The sequence below is a fragment of the Mus musculus genome, chromosome Y, assembly GCF_000001635.26.
Source record: "Mus musculus strain C57BL/6J chromosome Y, GRCm38.p6 C57BL/6J".
Taxonomy (NCBI): domain Eukaryota; kingdom Metazoa; phylum Chordata; class Mammalia; order Rodentia; family Muridae; genus Mus; species Mus musculus.
The window spans coordinates 44,037,067-44,058,068 of NC_000087.7; positions in this window are offsets into that span (position 1 = coordinate 44,037,067).

A 21,002-nucleotide genomic window follows, 5' to 3' on the forward strand; every position below is an offset into this window, starting at 1 on the left:
ACGCTTTAAAAAACCTTAAATTAAAAAAAAAATAATAGCTGATCTGGGGCACAAGCCCCTTCAGCTCCACTCGAGCCCCGGGCTACCTTGCCAGCAGAGTCTTGCCCAACACCCGCAAGGGCCCACACGGGACTCCCCACGGGATCCTAAGACCTCTGGTGAGTGGAACACAGCGCCTGCCCCAATCCAATCACGCGGAACCTGAGACTGCTTTACATAGGGAAGCAGGCTACCCGGGCCTGATCTGGGGCACAAGTCCCTTCTGCTCTACTCGAGCCCCGAGCTACCTTGCCAGCAGAGTCTTGCCCAACACCCGCAAGGGCCCACACGGGACTCCCCATGGGATCCTAAGACCTCTGATGAGTGGAACACAGCGCCTGCCCCAATCCAATCGCACGGAACCTGAGACTGCAGTACATAGGGAAGCAGGCTACCCGGGCCTGATGGGGGCACAAGCCCCTACCGCTCGACTCGAGCCCCGGGCTACCTTGCCAGCAGAGTCTTGCCCAACACCCACAAGAGCCCACACGGGACTCCCCACGGGATCCTAAGACCTCTGGTGAGTGGAACACAGCGCCTGCCCCAATCCAATGCGACGGAACCTGAGACTGCAGTACATAGGGAAGCAGGCTACCCGGGCTTGATCTGGGGCACAAACACCTTCCACTCCACTCGAGCCCCGGGCTACCTTGCCAGCGGAGTCGCCTGACACCCGCAAGGGCTCACACAGGATTCCACACGAGATCCTAAGACCTCTAGTGAGTGGAACACAACTTCTGCCAGGAGTCTGGTTTGAACACCAGATATCTGGGTACCTGCCCTGCAAGAAGAGAGCTTGCCTGCAGAGAATACTCTGCCCACTGAAACTAAGGAGAGTGCTACCCTCCAGGTCTGCTTATAGAGGCTAACAGAGTCACCTGAAGAACAAGCTCTTAAACTAAACTAAACGACTAAAACAACTAAAACAACTAAAACAGCTAGCTTCAGAGATGACCAGATGGCGAAAGGCAAACATAAGAATCCTACTAACAGAAATCAAGACCACTCACCATCATCAGAACGCAGCACTCCCACCCCACCTATTCCTGGGCACCCCAACACAACCGAAAATCTAGACCCAGATTTAAAAACATTTCTCATAATGATGATAGAGGACATCAAGAAGGACTTTCATAAGTCACTTAAAGAATTACAGGAGAGCACTGCTAAAGAGTTACAGGCCCTTAAAGAAAAGCAGGAAAACACAGCCAAACAGGTAGAAATCATTAAAGAAAAACAGGAAAACACATCCAAACAGGTGATGGAAATGAACAAAACCATACTAGAACAAAAAGGGGAAGTAGACACAATAAAGAAAACCCAAAGCAAGGCAACGCTGGAGATAGAAACCCTAGAAAAGAGATCTGGAACCATAGATGCGAGCATCAGCAACAGAATACAAGAAATGGAAGAGAGAATCTCAGGTGCAGAAGATTTCATAGAGAACATCCACACAACAGTCAAAGAAAATATAAAATGCAAAAGGATCCTAACTCAAAACATCCAGGTAATGCAGGACACAATGAGAAGACCAAACCTACGGATAATAGGAATTGAAGAGAATGAAGATTTTTCTACTTAAAGGGCCAGCTAATATCTTCAAAAAATAATAGAAGAAAACTTCCCAAACATATAAAAGAGATGCCCACGATCATACAAGAAGCCTACAGAACCCCAAATAGACTGGACCAGAAAAGAAATTCCTCCCGACACATAATAATCAGAACAAAAAATGCACTAAATAAAGAGAGAATATTAAAAGCAGTAAGGGAGAAAGGTCAAGTAACATATAAAGGAAGGCCTATCAGAATTACACCAGACTTTTCACCAGAGACTATGAAAGCCAGAGGAGCCTGGAAAAATGTTATACAGACACTAAGAGAACACAAATGCCAGCCCAGGCTACTATACCCGGCCAAACTCTCAATTACCATAGATGGAGAAACCAAAGTATTCCACGACAAAAACAAATTCACACAATATCTTTCCACGAATCCAGCCCTTCAAAGGATAATAACAGAAAAGAAGCAATACAAGGACGGAAATCACGCCCTAGAACAACCAAGAAAGTAATCATTCAACAAACCAAAAAGAAGACAGCCACAAGAACAGAATGCCAACTCTAACAACAAAAATAAAAGGAAGCAACAATTACTTTTCCTTAATATCTCTTAATATCAATGGACTCAATTCCCCAATAAAAAGACATAGACTAACAGACTGGCTACACAAACAGGACCCAACATTCTGCTGCTTACAGGAAACCCATCTCAGGGAAAAAGACAGACACTACCTCAGAGTGAAAGGCTGGAAAACAATTTTCCAAGCAAATGGACTGAAGAAACAAGCTGGAGTAGCCATTTTAATATCGGATAAAATCGACTTCCAAACCAAAGTTATCAAAAAAGACAAGGAGGGACACTTCATACTCATCAAAGGTAAAATCCTCCAAGAGGAACTCTCAATTCTGAATATCCACGCACCAAATGCAAGGGCAGCCACATTCATTAGAGACACTTTAGTAAAGCTCAAAGCATACATTGCACCTCACACAATAATAGCGGGAGACTTCAACACACCACTTTCTTCAAAGGACAGATCGTGGAAACAGAAACTAAACAGGGACACAGTGAAACTAACAGAAGTTATGAAACAAATGGACCTGACAGATATCTACAGAACATTTTATCCTAAAACAAAAGGATATAACTTCTTCTCAGCACCTCACGGGACCTTCTCCAAAATTGACCATATAATTGGTCACAAAACAGGCCTCAGCAGATACAAAAATATTGAAATTGTCCCATGTATCCTATCAGACCATCATGGCCTAAACTGATCTTCAATAACAACATAAATAATGGAAAGCCAACATTCACGTGGAAACTGAATAACACTCTTCTCAATGAAACCTTGGTCAAGGAAGGAATAAAGAAAGAAATTAAAGACTTTTTAGAGTTTAATGAAAATGAAGCCACAAAATACCCAAACCTATGGGAAACATTGAAAGCATTTCTAAGAGGGAAACTCATAGCTCTGAGTGCCTCCAAGAAGAAACGGGAGACAGCACATACTAGCAGCTTGACAACACATCTAAAAGCCCTAGAAAAAAAGGAAGCAAATTCACCCAAGAGGAGTAGATGCCAGGAAATAATCAAACTCAGGGGTGAAATCAACCAAGTGGAAACAAGAAGAACTATTCAAAGAATTAACCAAACGAGGAGTTGGTTCTTTGAGAAAATCGACAAGATAGATAAACCCTTAGCTAGACTCACTAAAGGGCACAGGGACAAAAATCCTAATTAAAAAAATCAGAAATGAAAAGGGAGACATAACAACAGATCCTGAAGAAATCCAAAACACCATCAGATCCTTCTACAAAAGGCTATACTCAACAAAACTGGAAAACCTGGACGAAATGGACAAATTTCTGGACAGATACCAGGTACCAAAGTTGAATCAGGATCAAGTAGACCATCTAAACAGTCCCATATCACCTAAAGAAATAGAAGCAGTTATTAATAGTCTCCCAACCAAAAAAAGCCCAGGACCAGATGGGTTTAGTGCAGAGTTCTATCAGACCTTCAAAGAAGATCTAATTCCAGTTCTGCACAAACTATTTAACAAAATAGAAGTAGAAGGTACTCTACCCAACTCATTTTATGAAGCCACTACTACTCTGATACCTAAACCACAGAAAGACCCAACAAAGATAGAGAACTTCAGACCAATTTCTCTTATGAATATCGATGCAAAAACCCTCAATAAAATTCTTGCTAACCGAATCCAAGAACACATTAAAGCAATCATCCATCCTGACCAAGTAGGTTTTATTCCAGGGATGCAGGGATGGTTTAATATATGAAAATCCATCAATGTAATCCATTATATAAACAAACACAAAGACAAAAACCACATGATCATCTCGTTAGATGCAGAAAAAGCATTTGACAAGATCCAACACCCATTCATGATAAAAGTTTGGAAAGATCAGGAATTCAAGGCCCATACCTAAACATGATAAACGCAATCTACACCAAACCAGTAGCCAATATCAAAGTAAATGGAGAGAAGCTGGAAGCAATGCCACTAAAATCAGGGACTAGACAAGGCTGCCCACTTTCTCCCTACCTATTCAACATTGTACTTGAAGTATTAGCCAGAGCAATTCGACAACAAAAGGAGATCAAGTGGATACAAATTGGAAAAGAGGAAGTCAAAATATCACTTTTTGCAGATGATATGATAGTATATATAAGTGACCCTAAAAATTCGACCAGAGAACTCCTAAACCTGATAAACAGCTTTGGTGAAGTAGCTGGATATAAAATAAACTCAAACAAGTCAATGGCCTTTCTCTATACAAAGAATAAACAGGCTGAGAAAGAAATTAGGGAAACAACACCCTTCTCAATAGTCACAAATAATATAAAATATCTTGGCGTGACTCTAACTAAGGAAGTGAAAGATCTGTATGATAAAAACTTCAAATCTCTGAAGAAAGAAATTAAGGAAGATCTCAGAAGATGGAAAGATCTCCCATGCTCATGGATTGGCAGGATCAACATTGTAAAAATGGCTATCTTGCCAAAAGCAATCTACAGATTCAATGCAATCCCCATCAAAATTCCAACTCAATTCTTCAACGAATTGGAAGGAGCAATTTGCAAATTTGTCTGGAATAACAAAAAACCTAGGATAGCAAAGAGTCTTCTCAAGAATAAAAGAACTTCTGGCGGAATCACCATGCCAGACCTAAAACTTTACTGTAGAGCAATTGTGATAAAAACTGCATGGTACTGGTATAGAGACAGACAAGCAGACCAATGGGAAAGAATTGAAGAGTCAGAAATGAACCCACACACCTATGGTCACTTGATCTTCGACATGGGAGCTATAACCATCCAGTGAAAGAAAGACAGCATTTTCAACAATTGGTGCTGGCACAACTGGTTGTTATCGTGTAGAAGAATGCGAATCGATCCATACTTATCTCCTTGTACTAAGGTCAAATCTAAGTGGATCAAGGAACTTCACATAAAACCAGAGACACTGAAACTTATAGAGGAGAAAGTGGGGAAAAGCCTTGAAGATATGGGCACAGGGGAAAAATTCCTGAACAGAACAGCAATGGCTTGTGCTGTAAGATCGAGAATTGACAAATGGGACCTAATGAAACGCCAAAGTTTCTGCAAGGCAAAAGACACCGTCAATAAGACAAAAAGACCACCAACAGATTGGGAAAGGATCTTTACCTATCCTAAATCAGATAGGGGACTAATATCCAACATATATAAAGAACACAAGAAGGTGGACTTCAGAAAATCAAATAACCCCATTAAAAAATGGGGCTCAGAACTGAACAAAGAATTCTCACCTGAGGAATACTGAATGAGAGAAGCACCTGAAAAAATATTCAACATCCTTAATCATCAGGGAAATGCAAATCAAAACAACCCTGAGATTCCACCTTCACACCAGTCAGAATGGCTAAGATCAAAAATTCAGGTGACAGCAGATGCTGGCGTGGATGTGGAGAAAGAGGAACACTCCTCCATTGTTGGTGGGAGTGCAGGCTTGTACAACCACTGTGGAAACCACTGTGGAAACCACTGTGGAAATCAGTCTGGCGGTTCCTCAGAAAACTGGACATAGTACTACCGGAGGATCCAGCAATACTGCTCCTGGGCATATATCCAGAAGATGCCCCAACTTGTAAGAAGGACACATGCTCCACTATGTTCATAGCAGCTTTATTTATAATAGCCAGAAGCTGGAAAGAACCCAGATGCCCCTCAACAGAGGAATGGATACAGAAAATGTGGTACATCTACACAATGGAGTACTACTCAGCTATTAAAAAGAATGAATTTATTTATGAAATTATATAATTATAATTTATGAAATTCCTAGCCAAATGGATGGACCTGGAGGGCATCATCCTGAGTGAGGTAACACATTCACAAAGAAACTCACACAATATGTACTCACTGATAAGTGGATATTAGCCCCAAACCTAGGATACCCAAGATATAAGATATAATTTGCTAAACACATGAAACTCAAGAAGAATGAAGACTGAAGTGTGGACACTATGCCCCTCCTTAGATTTGGGAACAAAACACCCATGGAAGGAGTTACAGAGACAAAGTTTGGAGCTGAGATGAAAGGATGGACCATGTAGAGACTGCAATATCCAGGGATCCACCCCATAATCAGCATCCAAACGCTGACACCATTGCATACACTAGCAAGATTTTATTGAAAGGACCCAGGTGTAGCTGTCTCTTGTGAGACTATGCCAGAGCCTAGCAAACACAGAAGTGGATGCTCACAGTCAGCTAATGGATGAATCATAGGACTCCCAATGGATGAGCTAGAGAAAGTAGCCAAGGAGCTAAAGGGATCTGCAACCCTATAGGTGGAACAACATTATGAACTAACCAGGAGCTCTTGACTCTAGCTGCATATATATCAAAAGATGGCCTAGTCGGCCATCACTGGAAAGAGAGGCCCATTGGACTTGCAAACTTTATATGCCCCAGTACAGGGGAACACCAGGGCCAAAAAGGGGGAGTGGGTGGGCAGGGGAGTGGGGGTGGGTGGATATGGGGGACTTTTGGTATAGCATTGGAAATGTAAATGAGCTAAATACCTAATAAAAAATGGAAACAAAAAAAGGAGAAATAAAAAAAATAATAATAATACTAAACACACGAAGCCAAAAATTTCAAAAAAGTTCTTCCTTCCTACTTTCCTTCCTTTAAAAAAAAAAAAACCCAAAAAAGCAAAAAAAAAAAACCAAAAAGATAATAGAACCTTAAAAAAAATCTATAAATATACTACAATCCTGAAAAAGAAAAGAAAAGAAAACAAAACAAAACAAAACAAACAAAACAACAAAGAAACCAAAATACCACTAAAACACTGTTCTAAATACCCTTAAAGAAATTCCTAAAATTCTTAAAAAAACAAAAAAACAAAAACCTCAGATTGACTCTAAAACTCTTTTTATTTCATTATTTTTCTCTTTCTATTGAGTTTCTGAGTTTTTGACTCTTTGTAGACTGTGTTTCTCTGTGAATCTCTCGCTATCCTAGAGCACCCTCTGAAGAGCATGCTCGCCTCGAACTCAAAAATCCACCTGCATCTGCCTCCTTATTGCAAGAATAAAAGGCAATGGCCACCATTGCCTGGCAACCCTAAAACACTTAAACCCCAAACATAAAACTTTAAACATTTTGTTAAAAATACTCAAGAACACACACAGACACATATACATACACATACACACACACACATGTGCACACACACACACACACACACACACACACACACACACACACACACACACACAAACTTAAATCTTTAAAAAAAGAAAACACTAAATACTAAAACCCAGAAAACCAAAAAATAAATAAATAAATAAATAAAAAACACTAAAAAATATAAAACATTCTTATGAAAACCCTAAACACGCTTAAAAAAAAAAAACCTATGAGATCAGAGAAAACAAGCTTGGAGGACATTTATGGGCTTTACCTTTCAGGAAGAAACAATTTAAGTCGGGGTCTCATATCCTACCCTCCTTCTAGTACATAGTTCTAATCTTAGAACTAGGAAAATTGTACCTGTGGCCCAACATGGTCCATATCAGCCTATTCAACTTTTTTGATATTGCTGATGTAACATAAGGACCTGTATAGTGCTGACCCTCTGTCTAATAAGACCCAATATTTTATTAATTATGCATGAGCCTATAATGAGTATTAGAAGTTGGATTAATAACGGCCCCGTCAATGCTGACAATAAGGTAGCCTTTCATGAGGATTTTGTGAACCATTCTTTGAACCATCTTTCATTAGCCTCTCATTGTCACTTTTGTTTCTTTAGCCTCTCTCTGAGTTTGGCCATGGAGTACCTTATCACCCCTGAATGATCTATATAGAAGCAGCATTTTTCTATGAGGGCTGCACAAAGTCTTTCTTCTTTGAGGAATTGCTGCAGTCTCTGACCTGCAGAGACAAGAACAACACGGACACCAAGATAGCTCCATGCAACTTCCTTCTTGATTTAGGACAAGGGCTATTCTTATTCATTCCTGGCAATTGACCTCATCTCGCTCCAAACCACCTAATCCAATCAAACACACACACACACACACACACACACACACACACACACACACACACACACACACACACTCACACACACAAACACACAATGCATGAACCGGGCAGGAGCTCAGGTCAGAGCTCAGGTCAGTCACAGATAGGCTGACAGATCCCGATCACTAGGAATAACCTAACTTGGTAGGCAGCTTACACATGTAGTTTCATTGAGCACATTCTGGCAAGGCAGTAAACTTGTGGGGTTCACAGGGTCTGGCAATGTTTCAGAGCGCCATCCTGCCCATGTGGCCGTACCTGCTTCCTGCATCTCCCCCTTTTTGTTGTATTAGTTGATCTGTGATCAGCATCTGTCTTAGGTCACCCCCATCCATTCCAAATCCTTACCCATCAATGTAGTGACAACTCACTTTCCCCATACTGTCTTTGGTTGATATGTGTATGTGAGGCTCTATCCTGTCCTTGCTTCCTTAACCAGCATGTTGAGCCAATATTGGGGGGATGTTCCTGCTTCCAAGGCTGCCATAGTCTTTACTAAGTTGTTTATTATCCCTGTACAACCTTCACATACATGCCATCCACCAAAGCATTCCTCCAGACACAACAAACAGCAGGAATGCCCAAAAGGCCATCCCTCCTCAATTTTTTAAGAATTCCACAGTTACCAGGATGATCTCCAGCCGTTACTTTGCAGTTGCAATGTAAACACGTGTGTTGTTCACAGCAGTAATCGGTGCATGCAGTTCCTTCATTTTTGTGTTGAGATCATTACTCCAATTTCCTAGCAGCATCGCACCAATTGCATGCAACAGTTTTGCAGCTCTGTAAAAATTCTGATACTGAACAGAGTTTACATACATTCCTGACTTATGAGTAATGCAGGAATCAAACACTAACTGCTCCAAAATATTCACCTGTTCCTGCAACCAATCCACTCTTTGGTTAACCATAAGGATACCAGCTTTCAAATTTGTATTAATTTGCTCTTGTATGGCAAAAGCACTGGCAGTATTAGATCATTGGGAACTGAAACAGTTCCAAATGAATTAGTATAAAACTGCCTCCACCGTAAGTGGCATTGGCAGAGGGAGTGCTTTCACTCTTCCCCATAACAGTCTTTCTTGTGATGATACCACTTGCAGGTGCATCAGGATCAGGAAGCGGGTCTTCAGGTGTATCATCCTCGTCCACTTTGCATTCTCTCCATGGTCTTGTCAGTCTGTCTGGAACTCAGAATGGGTTCTCCTGATCCTTTGGAAACACACAGACAGCTACTCGGTACCATACCAACATCTGATGTGAAACTTTTTATTTTGCCATGAGGACATCCTTCCATAGAACAGACAGAGCCAAACCCTGCTGAGGGGTACAATGCTGGGCTGCAGCTGATTTTCCATTCTTATCCAAATTATTCTTATAAGAATAAAGAGGCTTACATTTAATTTTTCCCTAGGGGATTTAAAATGCAACCCTATTCCCACTTTTTGTTTTAAAATGTGTCTTTGATGTGGCATTGGCTCTTTCTACAATTCCTTGTCCTTGGTGGTTATAGGGTAGTCCATGGATAACTTTTATACCTAATGCATTAATAAAAAATTTAAAATCCCTGGGAGGTATCAGCAGGTCCTTTATTAGTTTTTATCTGTCTAGGCATCCTCCATGCTACAAACAACTGAAGGCAATGAGATATTTCATTAGGGGCTTTTTCTCCTGTTTGGGCGGTAGCAAATATAATGCCTGAATATTTATCAATTCTCACATGAACGTATTTAAGATTTCCATCTTAACATGTGGGTAATATCCAAGTGCCAAACATGAAGAGGTTTAATACCTTGGGAATGAACTCCAATGGGCCTTTGTGACAACAAGGACAAACAATGTGCACATTTTAACACAATCTCTCGAGCCTGTTCTCTGATAATCCTAAACTTTTGTTTCAAGGTGCCTGCATTAACCCGAAAGTTTCTATGGTAATCTGCAGCAAGCTGTACTGGAGAGGCACTCATAAAAACAAACAGGTAATGAGTACATTCATCTGCAACAGAATTTCCCCTGGCTATAGGCCTGGGCAATCCTGAATGAGATAAAAAGTGTACAATGCAAAAAGGTTGTTTTCATTACCAATTATTTATTTATTTTTTTTCAAAGAAGGAGAGTAGGGTACATACAATGGAAGTAGCTTTAATTACCGCAAAGGTTTCTAATTGCTGCACTGCCTGGACTACATACTGACTACCTGAAACTAGATTAAAAGCTTCCTCAACCTCTTGAAACAATTGAAGGATAGCATATAATTCAACAGCGTGTGCAGATTGATAGGGAAATACCTGAGCTTGGGGTTGATTTCCTTCAACATCCACCATGTCCACAGTGCCTCTGGATCAATCAGTAAATACATTAACAGTACATGGGATTGCCTCAGTCCAGGCAATTCTGTGTTATATCATAGGATTTCTCATGACAAACTGAAGCCAAGGACTGGTGGGATAATGATTCTGGAACTGACCAGTCATGCTGGTGCAAACAATGGCCCAATCATTATTAGTGGACACAAGTACCTCAATCTCTTTCGGAGTATAATGGCATGATTATTACATCCGGTTGATAACCAAAAGCTCCTAGCTCAACCATTATCACTTAAGAATTAGCTGGGCTATGCTTTTAGGGTACCATGGCAGTATCTTGGCTAGGGGAGTGAAATACATATACCCAACATAAAGACCCTTTTTGCTAAAATAGTCCCATGGGAGACTAATCAGTAGCAATAACACAAAAAATTATAGGCAAGGTGGGATCAAACATATCAACTTGAGCCTTGGCTAAACCTTGGTCCACCTTTTGCAAACAATCTCTGGCTAAGGGTCTTAAGTGGCCAGGAGATTGTAAATAGGAATCTACTTTTAAAATATCGAATAAAGGGTGTAATGCTGCATTGACAATATTACAATAGGGTCAAATCCGATTGATATCTCTTACAATTTCTGAAAATCATTCAAGGTATGCAATTTATCCATCCTAATTCCAGTTTTAGTGGCTCGACAACAGTATGTCTCAAGTTAGTGCCTAAATAGTGTTTTACTTCTGTCTTTTGAAAGTTTTCTGGGGCTTCGCCAAATTTCACCTCTCCAACTGTTTAGTTAGGGTCCCAAAACTTCTTCACCTTCCACATTAAATGATCAACAAATCAAAATATCATCCATATAGTGGTATAAATATGCTCTAGGATACTGTTGTAGGATAGGTCGCAATGCCTTATCTACATAAAGCTGGCACAGAGTAGGGTTATTTGCCATATCTTGGGGTAGAACCCCCACTCATATCACAAATGAGGGGCAGAATGATTAATTGATGGCAAAGTAGAGGCACATTTATCATCAGTCGGATGCAGAGGGATGGTTAAAAAACAATCTATCAAATCTATCACTATTAAGGTACAATTTATTGCTAATGATGAAGTCATTGGTAACCCTAATTGCACTGACCCCATGATTTACATCTGGGTAATGAATGCATGTATATCATGGAGTAACCTCCATTTTTCTGATTTCTTTTTAATAATAGAAATAGGTGTATTCCATGGTGAAATAGATTCTCTAATATTCCTGCATCAAGTTGTTCTTTAACCAACATGTGGGCAGCTTCCAGGGTTCCCTTAGGCAGAGACCACTGAGACACCAACACAGGCCGATTCAATTTCCTTTTAATAGATATTTGCTCAGTGGCCACCATGAAAAACCCAATACCTTCCTGCCACTTTGACCTCTAGGAGAGATAGGTGAGAGTCACCCATCCTCATTTTTGCCAAGACTTTTACACTTCTGATAGTTCATCCCATCCATGATAGCTTGAATCTGCAAACTATGTCTTTTCTGAAATCATTTTTACACCCATCTTGGTAATAACATCTCTTCCCCATAATGACATGGGGATTTGAAGAACATATGGCTGAAAACTCTCCCTATGTCCTGCCTCAGCACTGCAGCTGGGGTCTTGTGCAAATCGAAGACTTTGAAGAGTTTGAGCCGTGGTCTAAAGGGGCCAAATTTTTGGGCAATCTGCTTCATTTATGATGCTGTGCTCATCCCATGAATCCAGTAAGCCCTATATAGAGACTCCCTGAACTTCAAGTTTAAACATAGGGCAATCCTCCGTAGTCATAGAAAACCACACCCCAATGTCTCCAGTGGAGCTGAAGCCCCTATTACCCCTTTTCTGTCCCCTTGAAGGGAAGCTAGCATGGTGACTAGGCAAAGGCAAAATTTGAGCAATTCTTTCTCCAGGGGAAATGGCAGACACCCCTGTGTAGGAGGAAATCATGATCTTAATGTCTCCCTCATAGTCAGGATCAATGACAACAGGATGGATAATTAATCACTTAATGGCTGCTGAACTATGTCCTAATTAGAGGCCAACAGTGTTTTAGGCAAAGGAAGCTTAAAGTCTGCAGCAATCATCTGCCCCCCCATATCTGGGGTTAATACAAGTCTGGTGGTGGCACAGATTTCCAGCCCTGCACTTTCTGTTGTGGCTTTGCCGGGACACCCATAGACTATTGGGGAATGTGTTGAAGGTTCGCCCATGGTGTGGGAGTCTGCTGCATGGCCCCATAAAATTGTGGGCCCAGAGGCTGCCCCTACCCCCACAAAATCTGTTTTTTGGCCTAGTTCCTGTTGAGTGAGACGTTACGGGATGACCATCTACATCCCACTTGGATTGACATTCTCAGACCCAATGATTTCCTTTGCAACTGCAGGGACATATCTTGGGCTGTAGCATGCCTGTCTGAATCTCTAGTCTTCCTTTACTAGGACAGTCTCCCTTGAAATGACCTGGCTGCCAGCAAGAGCAGCATCTCCAGTTGATTCCCCTCTGCCATCCACCCTGATGAGGAGTTTGCCTTTGAGCCTGAACTATGGCCCTGCTAAGCCCTGGTTGTTCAGTGGAGTGTCCACCATATCTTGGCAAACCTTTGGCCATACATCCAGCAGATTGCTCTTTTAAGGGCATATGGTGTCTCTGCAGTGTTTCTTGGCCTGCTCATAGGCTAATTGCTTGATCAATGGCATTGCAGCATCAACATCCAGAAATATTCTCCTGTCTGTTTCCACTAGTTGTACTAGGAAGTCTGCAAACTTCTCATTGTGTGCCTGTATCACCTTAGACAAGCTGGCCTCAAGGTCTCCAGTGCCTGATCGCATCTTCCAAGCTGTAAGAGCACAGCTATTAATCTACTAATAAACTCGTATAGGGTAACCTGTTTGATTGTTAGCAAAATTCCCTTACCCCATTAACATGTCTATATTCCAGGCTGCATTGGGAAGTCCAGTGGTAGCATTAGCCGCAGCCTGCTCAAGGGCATGATCAATATAAGCAGCCTTACATGTTAAATAACCTCCTCCCAAAAGAACAGCCTTGCAGAGGTTCTTTCAATCAAAAGGAATCATACAGTACTGCTCTAGGGACTCAACCTGAGTTATGGTCAACACAGCCTGGACCCCATAAGCCAAAATGTTCCTTCAAACTTTGTACAGCCTTCCAATGCAAGGGTTCATGATACCGTTGCCCCTGATGATCCTGAAATAGTGGGAAGGTCACTACAACAGAGGGCACATTTTTCCAGATTTCTGCATGAAGACTATGCTTATCCCTTTTGCCTCCCTCATCTTTATATGGGGGATGAAAAGGCAACATAGGGGCTGAGGATTTGGGCAGTCTAATGTGCCTCAAACACAAGAGGTACATCCAACTACAATTGTCATTGCTGCTATCAGTTCAGTCACTGTCACTTGTAGACCCTTCATAGCTAGAATCCTTCTTCTCTTTCTTATCTTTCCTTTGTTGTTTAAGCTGTTTAGGTTTTCTGCTGTTAACCTGAAAAGCAATCTCCTTAGCCTCCTCAAATGCCACTGCTCCTTCCTCTATTTCAGCTGTGTACTTTCCACTGGTGTCCCTCAAGCATGCCCTGACCAAGTTCCAGATGGCTAACATCCCTACACGTAGAGGACTTTTCATATGGGAATCTTGGAGATCCCTTCCCAAACACTCTCACCACAGTTGATTAATATACACTTTCTCTAAAAACCATGGGGCTTCCTTGGAGGGGGTGTCTTGAAATTAGTCCACTGTCTCTGCTTTCATGTTAATATTGCTTGTTTTAAGAAGCTGGGTCAACACCATTTTTACTTTCACTTTAGATGAAGTTGAACCCATATTGTATAAATTCCCTCCATCTCTCTATCTGAGATCCTTAATGCATTATCCCTCCCCCCCTCCCTGAGAACATGACAGGCCTGTGCTTTCTTTACATACCCTTGCTTACCATCATGATGTGTTCCCTGTATGGGCCACCACTTGCCAAAGAAAGAAGACGACAGGGACACCAGACAGGTTCACAAAGCTTCCTTCTTTACTTGAGGCAGGTGCTATTCTTATACACTCGTGGCAACTGACTTCATCTCGCTCCACACAACCTCATCCAATTAGAATCACACATGCTCCATGCATGAATTGAGCACAAACTCAGAACACAGATAGGCTGACAGGTCTGGATCATGAGGAATAATATAACTTGGCAGTCAGCTTATGAATGCAGTTGCACTGTGCATGTTTGGGCAAAGCATTAAACATGTGGGGTTCACGGGACCTGGCAATGGGCCAGGGCATCATCTTGGCCCATGCAGCTGCACGTGCTTCCCACAGGAACAATAAATCTAAGTCTCTTACTCTCTAAGACTATTGCAGAGAGTGTAATCCAATATTCTTCTAGATGACTGATTGACATGTCTGCTGTTATCGCTGTCTGCAATCATTCTAGACCTAGCTTCAGTTGTTGGGGTCCAGTTACAAGGGCAGTAGTCCCCATAAGGACACCAGCTGGTAGCCTGATACCCATAACCATTGTGAGGATGAGAGAAATAGCTTCTTTCTTTTTCCTGGTATTTTTGAAGTTATAAGTGCTCAGAACTTTGCTATTAGGGTGGTAGTAAATCCTAGGTGTGGGGAGCCGTGAGCAATTGCCATCATGAGCCTCTGCTGTGCCTAACTGGTAAACAAGTAATGTGCGCAGATGCAAGAGTAAATTCATGACAAGTCACTGCCCATCCCGGGGCGTAGTAGTGGGGTGATGAGTGAGCAGCTAATCAGGAGCTGACACGTCACATGGAGGGGTATATAAGCAGCATCATTTTCCTTGTTTGTTGTTCTTCTTTCACCTGTGCAATCAATGCTCTCCCAATAAATGTGTGCAGAAGGATCCTGTTGCAGCGTCGTTCTTCCTGGAGAGTTGAGAACCTGCAAGAAATGGTGCCGAAACCCAGGACTATAAACATCGTTGGGCACGAGGGAAGATCCCCTGCTACAGGGAGGATTCAGAATTCCATCGCAGGGAAGGAGTGGTTGATAAAGGTTCCTGTAAAACAGACTGTTGAGAAGGATCCGGCATGGATTCAGAACTCTTCAGCTGGGGAACGGTGGTAATGAAGTGTTCCCGCAACACAAACTGTTGAGAAGGATTCAACTGCGTGGATTCAGAACTCTTCAGTTGGGGAACAGAGGTACCCGTAAGTAAAAGAAAATTAATGTGAGTCTCTGAGAGGTATGCTTTCTTACGCAGTAGGTCCAGTAATTTTCGTTGGGGTTGTGTTGCTTGCTTTCTTTCTTAGCCTTGATATTATGGTATTGCCTTAATTTTTCATCACCCTAGGCACGAATGTATCTGCTGGGGGTAGCTCAGCAGACACATAAGATCATACAGCAAGTGTAGATAAACTTGTGGATCGACATTGGGGCTAAGAACCTCACGTAGATAAGTGAGTACCTCAAGGACACTTTATCCAGGACAAGAAATGTGAGCTAGCTGTTAAGGAAGGGCAATGACTTTTGCAGGAGCACCAGGGAAGCATATCAGAAACAGAGAGAAATGAAAAAGAGGGCACAGATAGAAAAATAAGTAAAATAAATAAATAAATAAATAAATAAATAAATAAATAAATAAATAAATAAATAAATAAATAAATAAATAAATAAATAAATAAGTTTTTTTGGAGCTCTCCTAGGGACAGAATAAAAACGGGAGACGTCCTGCTCTGGCTCCTATGGAGATATTTTTAGCTTTGGAAAACTTTATCTGCTGGCTGTCCATCCTTTAACTTGTTTGAAAAGCAGTCTCAATTTGCACAGTAGAAAGTGATAAAAGCACTGTGGCTGGGCCTTAGGTTCAGCTGAAAAAGCCCTGCTGAGTGCCGATTGCAAATGGAGCTCTTAAAGGGGCTGGCAGCCGCATATAGACGGACCTTCTGTTCGGGGATTTGGAGAGAGATTAGATTCTCCTTGCTGGGATGTCCTATTTCTACTGATCAAGCTGAATTTGCATGGAAAAGAGATATGCTGCTTGATCAAGGTTGATTTGCACAAATAGAGTATATCCAGTGCAGGTATTTGAGCAGGTGAATCAGATTGCCATAAGGGTATGGAAATCATTGCCCACCGGTGTTGACAGTGTTGTAGAACTCCAGAGGGACAATGAGGCACTGAATCAGGTGAGAGAGGAACACTCTCAATTAGTTTGGGAGAGGGGGTCTGTTTGTTTTTCCTCAGGACCATCGACAACAGCTGCAGGTCCCAGAGAGGCTGACCAGAGAAATTCAGGGCAGGTGGAGCTGTGAGGACGTGGATGTTCTTGTGGCTGGAGGTTCTCCCGCTAGTGAAAACTGAAGAGCTCTGTGTTCCTGAAAATTATGCCATTGACGAATTAGGGTGTTTCCTCAATTCTTTACATCTAACGCCAGATTTTAAGCCTTAGTGGAACTCGAATAGCATCCATCATTGTTGCAATTTTACCTCTGCTTTTTCTTACTTTAAGGAATGGGTGGGGGTAATTTTGTTTGCTGCTGCCATCTGCTGTGGGCTTGTGTCCATGCTCTGGTTGGTCTGCAAGCTCAAAACCCAAAACAAACAAGACAGTGGCAAGGTCGTTATCACTCAAGCACTTGCAGCCATTGAACAAGGGGCCTCCCCTGAAATTTGGCTATCCATGCATAAGAATTAATTGACATCTGAGTTTTCTGCTCTTGCGCTCCTCTGTTCTGTGGAAAATGAGAGAGACTCAACAATTAAAGCTCGCCTTAGGCCATACTCAGCTCTTGCACCCCTAGAGGCTAGATTCATTGCACAGGTATGAGTGAGTAGGTCGTTGACTCTTATGGATTGTTGGGCTAAGCACCGCACAGGAGTCGCTCAGAGTTTTGGGCACTACTAGAAGACAAGTAGATTTGCTTGAGGGTTGAGTGTCCAAGTGTCCCTCCCCTAGGAAAAAACGGCAGGGGAGCAGGTCAGGTTTGCTCTGGGTAAAAGCCTGTGAGCTTAAGATCTAATCCTGTACATGGAGCCTATTTCTGCACACTAGGGAATCAACGTCTATCTTCATCCATTAAAGAGTGGCTTGCATTTTAATAAAATAAAAACGGGAAGATTTCTTGCATGCGCTCAACTGGCCAGGAAGAACGACGCTGCAAAAGGATCCTTCTGCACACATTTATTGGGAGAGCATTGATTGCACAGGTGAAAGAAGAACAATGAACAAGGAAAATGATGCTGCTTATATACCCCTCCATATGATGTGTCAGCTCCTGATTAGCTGCTCACTCATCACCCCACTACTACGCCCCGGGATGAGCAGTGACTTGGCACGAATTTACTCTTGCATCTGCGCACATTACTTGTTTACCAGTTAGGCACAGCGGAGGCTCATGATGGCAATTGCTCACGGCTCCCCACACCTAGGGACTAATTGTGTTACTGCACAACAATCTCTTGACTGGACAAAGACAGCTGTAGCAACACATGGGGCCAATCTGGAGCTACAACCTCCCAATAATGTTTACCAGGTCATAGAAACTGGAATAGTCCAGGTATGATTGCAGATGTGTCTATGAGAAGTAGGCATATCTCCTATATATTTCCCTAACCCTGAAATTTTGGCTAACATGAACCTATTTTTATACTACCCCCAGGGTCTAGGGCTTGTAACTGAAGTCACAGCAATTGATCCATCTAGTGCTTCTCCTTCATAGTAAGTGGGCCCAGCTGTTTGTGATATTGGTTGCTGAGAAAGAGTCAGAAAATCTCCCCAGCAACCATATCCTGGCTAATCTGGAGTTGCTACACCTGCACCAGACTCTTTCCTTATACCCCTCCCATACCCATATCTTTAGAATAGACGTTTTTTTTTTTTAAATCTGGAAATCCCCGACTCCCCACCTTCTCCTTTCCCCGTGATGGCATATAAAATCTGGAACCTCTTTCCCCTCGTGGTCGACTCCTCTACCTCTACATGGTATCTGAGTTGTCCCCAGAGCTCTGACTTTCCCTGTATAAAGCCTCATGTGGTTTACATCAGTCTTGGTCTATCGTGATTTCTTGGGTGTCTGATATTGTCCAGAGGCCTGAGCAAGGGGCTCTTCTCAGAGTCTTTCATTTTGGGGTTTGCCTTGGATCAGCGTGACCACCCATATCGCCAAAAACCCACTTGGAGGTGAAATTTTTTGTCTAAAATTATTTATGTGAGCTGGCGAGTTTTAGTCCTGAAACTGGCAGTAGCTACATTTTGTGAGAAACAGTGACTTTGCCTTGGGGTTAGGCACTGAGTGTGAACAGCAGACATGCTGGAATCAATGCCTGCTGCTTGCTCTGAGGGACACCGTGAGCAAGGGCGATGACTCCAGGATTCTGTCTAGAGCAGATATTGCACTTTCCCGACTTTCTGCATTTCTAAGTTGATTTTGCTTGTACGTTAGAAGATGGGCATTTGTCAGAGTGTATTTGTTTTTTGAGTCTGTTTTCAGGTATTTGTCAGTGGCTGTGTGTGTTTTGTGTCTGTTTTCCATGATATTGGACGGACTGTACTGCCCTCCCCCCCGCCCCCAAGTTTGACTTTAGGCCACTGGACTGAAGTTAGATCAAGGCCCATAATTATTCAGTAGAAATTAAGAAGGAACCTACACAGACTTTCCTGAGCCTCTGAATGCCCTACTTTTAATGTAAAATGGTCACTAAAGGGGACTTTTGTTTTGAAGCTTATCTTTGAAGTTAAAGCCATTGTTTTTCAGAGCGGACCTGGGTCCTAACTGGTTCAACAGCCTTTCAGAATCCACCACCATAAATCAAACCTTGGATTCCCCCATGCCTCTCAGAGCTCTCCCCCTGCTGTTTCCATGCACATGGGTGGGTCAACACAGTGCCCTCGTTTTCTGCCCTAAGAAGCAGTAAGCACAGTGGTGATGGTGGCAGCAGTGGTGATAGTGCAGACCCTGCCTGAACCAGTGCGATTTCTGGCCTGGCAGCGAAAAGGCATGCAGGCCTACTCCTCAATCCACTCCCACTTCCCAGGTCCCTGCACCCGGCTCTAAGTTTGCTAAAGGCACAGTCTGAGGACCGAGTACCTGCAGCTGGGTCCCGGAGCCGACAAGCCCAGAGTCCCCCAGCAGATGAAGCACCTGACACCACTTTTGCCTTTTCCTTTACTAGCTGTGGGCAACCCACACACAGACAGGCAGTCTCTGCAGACCCTCCAATATTGGCCTTTCTCATCGGCTGATCTGTACAATTGGAATGCTGCGTTCCCTCTTGACCGGCCAGATTAGAACTACAACATGGCTCAAGGTAGGCTGAGGTTGACAGTTTACCGGCCAGGATCTAGTCTTAAAGGGAGCGATGAGACACCCCACCAATTTGTCTAAGGTAAGAGATGTGATGCAGGGCCCTACAGAGCCCCCATCTGTTTTTCTAGAAAGTTTGATAGAAGCATATAGATACTATACTCCTTTTAACCTTACCTCTGATGGTCAACAAGTCGCGGTCGCTATGGCTTTTGAAGATTACATGCCATGGCTTTACAAGATTTAGTTAAGGAGGCAGAAAAGGTATATCACAAGAGAAAAACAGAGGAAGAGAAGAGAGAGAGGGAAAAGTGAGAAGAAGAGAGGGAGAATAAGAGGGAAAGAAGACAGGAGAGGAATTTAAGCAGAATTATGGCCCCAGTAGTAGGGGAACGTAAAGGAAGAAACAAGCCAGATAATAGACAGACAGGTTACCTGGGCAACAATGAACCCAGACCTGAAGGAAGAAGGTATGCCCAGAAGATTTTAGAGAAGGGCCAATGTGCCTATTGCAAGGAAAAAGGACATTGGGTACAGGAATGCCCAAAGAATGGAAGCGGCCCCAAGGACCTGCCTCTGAAAAATGATGAATAGGGGAGGGGGCACCCCGAGCCTAGGATAACCCTGATGGTGGAGGGGACCCTCATGGACTTTTTAAGTGACACAGGGGCAGAGCATTGTTTGTTGAAATATCCACTGGGAAAATTAAAAAATAAAAGAACCATAGTGATTGGAGCCACTGGTCAGAAACAATACTCCTGGACCACTGCACACACAGTAGATCTGGGTAAAGGCCAAGTGAGTCATTCCTTCTTGCTCATTCCCGAGTGTCCCACAGCGCTTCTAGGAAGAGATCTTCTGACTAAATAATTGCCTAGATTAGATTTATCCAAGAAGGGCGGAGAGTAAGTTGAGAATCTCCCACCTCGGTAGTCTTAGTCCTGCATCTTGAGGAAGAATACTGATTCCATGAAGGCATAAAGCAAACGGAGGTGCTAGACCTAAAAATTGGTTGAGTGCTTTCCCTAGAGCATGGGCAGAGACTGGAGGAATGGGAATGGCTGTCAGAGTTCTCCCTGTGGTTGTGGGACTGAAAAGGGATGCAACCCCTATAGGAGTGCAACAATACCCGATGAGCAGTGGAGTAAGAGATAGAATCAGGCCATATATTCATAGACTA